We start from the raw sequence: 6,397 nt of genomic DNA, 5'->3' as shown, positions 1-6,397 counted from the left end.
TGTAGTGGTGGGTGGGTTTATGTACACACTGTGGGAAGACAATTGAATCCAAAAGCATGGAGAAATCAGAACTAAAGCTATCACTATTAATATCCATGTGAATGTTAAAATCCCCTACGATAATAATTTTGTCTGATTTAAGCACTAAACTTGATATAAGCTCAGAGAATTCAGATAGAATATCAGAGTATGGGCCAGGGGCGCGGTACACTATAACAAATAGAATTGGCTGTATAGTTTTTTCAGGATGGGTGAGAAAGACTAAGAAAAAGGTTTTCAAATGAACTATAGTTTAGCTTAGCCTTAGTGTGAATTGCTAAGCTTGAATCAAAAATAGCAGTGACTCCCCCTCCTTGGCCAGTGTCCCGCGCAACGTGACTATTTATATGACCAGGAGTAGAGAATCCGTACAGGCTAACGTACTCATCAGGACAAAGCCAGGTCTCAGAAAGGAGTAGAATAGAATAAATCAATAGGATTATCCAATATTAAATCAGTGACTAAAAGAGCTTTGGTTGATAGGGATCTAACTTTCAAGAGTCTGCATTTAACTCTCCTGTTATGATGCTCTTTGACAGGAGATGTATTAATTTTTATGAGATTTTCTTTTACAACTCCCCTTTTGTTTATTTTAGCTTTAAACAAATGAAATGGTCGGGGGACAGACACCGTTTTTATGACATTTACATTATGGGTGTGTGACTGTGCTAGAAGGTCAGAGAAGCTTGTAAGACTGAGGTGGAGAAGTAGATAATAGATGGCAAGCGTTGTCGCAACTGTGGTCGCACCAACCATGAACAACAGGCTTGCACCTTGAAGAGATTCTCATGTCTACCTCATCACGCCAAAGGATCATGCCTCACTCGCCAACTCTAAGCAAGGAGGAAAAGTGTACCTCAAGGTGGTGCCAGTCATCATTAGCCACGGGAGCAAGTCACTGCGAACCTATGCAATCCTGGATGACGGGGCTGTACGCACAATAATAGTGCCAGCTGCTGCTTGGCACTTGGGACTTAAAAGCAGTGCCGAGTGCCTCACCCTGCGGTCATTCTGCCAAGACACGACACACCTTACAGGTGCATCAGTTGACTTCCACGTGGCCTCCCTCACAAAACCCTCAGAACAACACCTGGTTAAGGGTGCCTTCACAGCTGGCTGGCTAGCCCTGTCAGAGCAATCTTACCCTATGACAGCACTTCAAAGGCATTGTCGCCATCTGAGGGGCCTCCAGCTACAGAACTTTAGTAAGGTGCAGCCGTTACTGCTAATTGGTGCAGACTGCACCCACCTGATCACAGCCAAAGAGCCCGTCAGGTTTGGCACCAGAGGTGGACCGGCAGCGGTTCACACAGCACTTGACTTGGCACTCCAGGGTCCAGACGGTCTTGCATCCCAAGCTACTTCATGCTACTTCACCGCTCTCAAGCCAGTGCCAGACGACCTTTACCAACATGTCAAACGTCTTTGGCAGCTCGACGTGCTCCCATTTCGAAGTGAACAGCAAGCAGTGCAATCTCGTTTGGACCAAGAGGCTGTGAGAATCTTGGAAGCACACACCAAGAGAGTGTTTAAGATGCCCCACTGCTAAATGCCACAGCTGATGCTGTTATGCCAATGCGCCGCAGCACAGAGCTACGGTTGGTAAAGGACTCAGCTAAAGCTAAAGTCTACGAGGCAGAGATCCATAGGCTCATTGATGGAGGATGTGTTACCAAACTCAGTGCAGAAGAGGTGGATGATTCCAACGAGTCATGGTTCATTCCTCATCACCTCATCCGTCATAATGGCAAGGATAATCTGGTCTTTGATTGCTCTTTCACCTACCGCTGTCTCTCCCTCAATGAGCAACTCCTCCTGGGTCCAACCCTTGGACCATCACTTATCGGGGTCCTCCTGCAATTCCGACAGTTCGCTGTTGCCGTCAGTGGAGACATCCAGGCGATGTTCCATTAAGTTCATCTCCTACCTGAGGACCGTCCATTGCTGAGGTTCGTCTGGAGAAACCTGCAGAGGGAGGAGCAACCTGACATCTACCATGCCAGTTCTTGCCATTTGGTACAATCAGCGGCCTGTGCTGTGCAACATTTGCACTGCAAAAGCACATCAATGACCACTTCCAAATGAGGACATCCTGCAGTCCATCAAGCAGTCATTCTATGTGGACAATTGTCTCCAGAGTCTACCAACACTGGAGTCTGCCAAGCTCCTTGTGGACAAGATGCAACAATGTCTGGCTTTGGGAGGATTTGAAATCTGGCAGTGGGTGAGCAACATCTCATCTGTTGTCTCCCATCTGCCTTCCACTGCCAGATTGGAGAGCACAGAACTACCACTAGCCGAGAAGAGCACTGACCCTCAGGAGCCTGCTCTGAGCCTACGGTGGCATTGCCCAACGGACCAACTTGGCTACAGGTCCAAGGGAACCACTATGCGCCACATATACAAGGTGCTAGCCCAGCAATATGATCCTCTTGGCATTATTATTCCCTACACGACACGGGCCAAGGTACTTGTCTAGAAACTGTAGGCGAAGAAGAGAAGCTGGGGCGACCCAAACCTCCCTCCTGACATCCTCAGCCTGGTCCTGCGTGGAGAGGCAACCCCCCGAGCTGGCAAACATCTACATACCATGGACCTACGCACCATCGGCGATCGCCATGGGAGCCACAGACTACATCCTGCATGTCTTCTTTGACGCCACCGAACCATACGCCTGTTCGTACTGTGCGCCCTCCTCACAACAAGGAGGGATGAAACAGTTCATGTCTCATTCGTCATGGCAAGGTCTAGGGTGGCCCCTAAGTGGCAACAGTCGATGCCATGGCTAAAGCTTTGTGTAGCTTTGACAGGGGCCCAGCTTTCCTCCCTCATTCACCGAGAGCTCACCCTGCACATCACCCAGACCTTTCTCTGGACTGACTCCACCACAGTCTTGACCTGGCTGACATCTGAGTCCTGCAGGTTTAAGGTCTTCGTGGGAACTAGAGTCTCTGAAATCCAAGACCTGACAGCTCAGCACACCTGACAGCATGTGGACACAGCAAATAATCCAGCCGACGATCTTACCTGTGGCAAGACCTGGGCTGAGCTGACGGCACCGAGCCGGTAGATTCAAGGTCCATCATTCCTCCATGGTCCGCCTGACAAATGGCTGTCACTTCCTGCCTCCATGGAGCCGGAAGATGATGCTGAGCTCAAGCAAAGTATCCTCTGCGGCCTCACACAAACGAGTCCTGCACCCCTTTAACCAGATGCCACACAGTTCAACAGCTGGACCAACCTGATAAAAGCCACCCAGCAGTTCCTTTACAGGGTGTTGGCTGACCCCTCCCTGCCTCAGCCTGACCTCCGTGATGCTGAAGTCTTCCTGCTGAGGGCCAGCCAAGAGACTGCTTCCCAGAGGAGATTAAGTGTCTCAAGGCTGGCAAACCAGTACTGCCCAACAGCAGGCTCAGTACACTTTCACCGGAGATGGACCCTACAATGGGTCTTATCCGCGTTGGTGGATGCCTTCGTCGCCTTGATGCCGCCTGTTCTACTGACATTCACTCAGTAGTCCTCGATCCTTGCCCCGCAGTGACAAGACTCCTCATGAAGGATGTGGATGCGCGCCTGCTCCACCCAGGCCCCGATTGGGTCTTCGCAGAGATCAGGTGCCAGTACTGGGTTGTCCGGAGGAGACAGGCCATCAAGCATCATCAGAGATGTGTGCTGAATGCAGGAAGTGGAGATGGAAGCCAATTGTTCCACTGATGGCAGACTTACCTCCTGCCGGTCTGTGACTCCTCAAGTCCCCGTTCTTCTCGACAGGAGTGGATTGCTTTAGTCCATATACCATCAAGGTCGGGTTGCACACTGAGAAACGCTGGGGAGTCATATTTAAATGTCTTACAACTCATGTCCACCTGGATCTGCTGACTAGCCTTGATGCAGATGCCTTCCTCTTGGCCTTGAGACGTTTCATTGCCCGTAGAGGCACCCCTTTAGAAGCTCTCTCTGATCAGGGGACGAACTTCAGAGGTGCAGAGAGGGAACTGAAGGAGGCATTCACTGCAATGGGGCCACAGCTATAAGAAACACTTGCCAAACAACGGATCACATTTAAGTTCAATCCACCAGCAACACCCCACTTTGGGGGTGCCTGGGAGTGTGAAATACAATCTGTTAAGAAAGCTTTGCAGGTTGTTATTGGCTCTCAGTCTCTCCACAAAGAAGTCCTGCTCCAGTCCTGGTCGAGGTGGAAGGCATCCTTAATGCTAAACCCCTAGAATACGTGTTCTCAGATGTTGCGACCCACATCCCGTGACGCCAAGCATGTTGTTGATGGGGCGGCGGCATGCCTCCCCGCCACAGGTACCTTACGCTCCAGACCCACTCACCAGGAGACGGTGGCATCATTGTCAAATGATGGTGGACCACTTCTGGGTGCAATTCCTCAGAAACTACTTACCATCTGTACAAGTCCACCAGAAGTGGCCCATTGGCCCATCGGAAAGGTGGTCAAGTTGAATGCAAATGGGTGCATTTGGTCGACTGAGGTCCACGTTGGGGACAAGACTTACCTAAGACCGGTTGCACGTCCTATCCAGTTGCTGGCTGTTCCAGACATTGATGCCAAGTCAGGGACTCCTGATCCAGGGACTACTGTAGCACCTTAAGGAATTTACTTTGTTTCCGAATAGCCATGCTATTCAGGGGTCGGATTTTGTAAATTCCCTGTTATTCTCATTTAACTAGGATGTTATGTTGTTTTCAGTCAGGCACCTTTTTGGACAGCTCAGGTGTGCTGTAGGGTCCTAGTAATGTTTATCCTGGGGTAGGTGGAGTTAACGAGCATATGCTGCACTGAGGCTGCTTCTCATCCACACAGAAACCATTCTACATCCTGCATTCTATATTCATCCCTCATCTTAAAGTTGGTTCACTAGACTGAAGATTCGCCTGTAATGCTGCTAGTCATTTAACCCAAACAACAACAACCCAAACCGTTTATTGTGTCTGCGTCTACTCTCTGGCCGGAGTTGCCATACTGGATAAAGTGGTTCCAGCGAAACATATCAAGGTTTTACAATATCTCCCATACCCACATTGCTAGCATTAGAATGCACGATGAACAGCCTTTGGTGGTCAGGGTAGGCCAGGACAGGAGCTTTTGTCAGGGCTGCATGGAGCTGCATGAAGGCACTATTGCAGTCTTCTCTCCACTGGAATCTTTGCCCTTTCTGCATCAGCTAGTGAAGAAGGCTGGCGATGGTGGCGAAGTCCTTAACAAACTGCCAGTAACAGGACAGGCCCAGGAAACTCCGCAGCTCCCAAATGTTCTGAGGGACTGGCCAGTTTCTCACCGCTGCCACCTCTTCCAGATCGGTGGACACCCCCGCTGCGCTGACAACATGATCCAGAAAGGACGTCTGCTGCAGGAACAGGTTACACTTCTTTGGATGAGGGCGTAGGCCAGCCTGCCGGATAGCCTGAAACAATCCCTCAGGCTGGAGAAGGCCCCTTTAAATTCAACTGCGTCGGCGAGAAGGTCATCAAGGTGGACGACGCAGTGGCTTGGGGGAAAGTCAGCCAGATGCCTCTCCGTCAAGCACTCAAAGGTGGCTGGAGGTACATCCTCTTACAAATCTAAGTGTTTTAGTGTGTTTTAATAACTTAAGCACTTATTTTTACTTGAGGACTTACATAATTCTATTTTAAATTATTTATATATTTTATCATATATTTTGTTATCCCCTACTTCTATTTACCCCAGCATCATTTGTACTGATGAAGGTGAAAACTGCAGTTTGCACATATGTTTATTGAATGATTTTTTAAAACCCCAAGAAAGGAAAGAGTATGGACTGTTTTATAGTAATATAGTGATGTCCCTTTAAATATGTTGAATATACAAATGCAAATAAAGCATTTTTTTAAAATCAGTCTATGTCATCAACAGCATTATCTAATGCAAACTGAACACATGAATGGACATCAGCAACAATATAAAACAACTAACAATAATCATGATAATAATACAAATAATACAAAAAATGGTAGTAATAATAACCCCAATAATAATAGTAAAGTGTGTGTGTGTCTCTTTCTCTCTCTCTGACCACCTTCAGCCTGGTTCTGTTTGAGGTTTTCTGCCTCTTAGAGGGAGGTTTTTCCTCAGTGCTGTCAGCAGTGTACTCAGCAGTAAACTTCCTGCACTCAGGCTGATTCACTGCCTGAAGGTTTGACGAGCAAACACGTGGACTGCATTTTCTAGAATTAACAGTGATGATTTTTGTATTTTCAACAAAAGAGTTTTTGTTGCAGCAGCTATGTAAAGATGAATGCAAGAATGAAATAATATTACTGAGTGTTATGAATAAGCGGGTATGATGCTATACCTGCTTGATAAGAAAAG

The sequence above is a fragment of the Plectropomus leopardus genome, chromosome 13, assembly GCF_008729295.1.
Source record: "Plectropomus leopardus isolate mb chromosome 13, YSFRI_Pleo_2.0, whole genome shotgun sequence".
Taxonomy (NCBI): Eukaryota; Metazoa; Chordata; class Actinopteri; order Perciformes; family Serranidae; genus Plectropomus; species Plectropomus leopardus.
The sequence above is the reverse complement of the archived record's forward strand: the minus strand, read 5'-3'. Positions refer to the sequence as shown.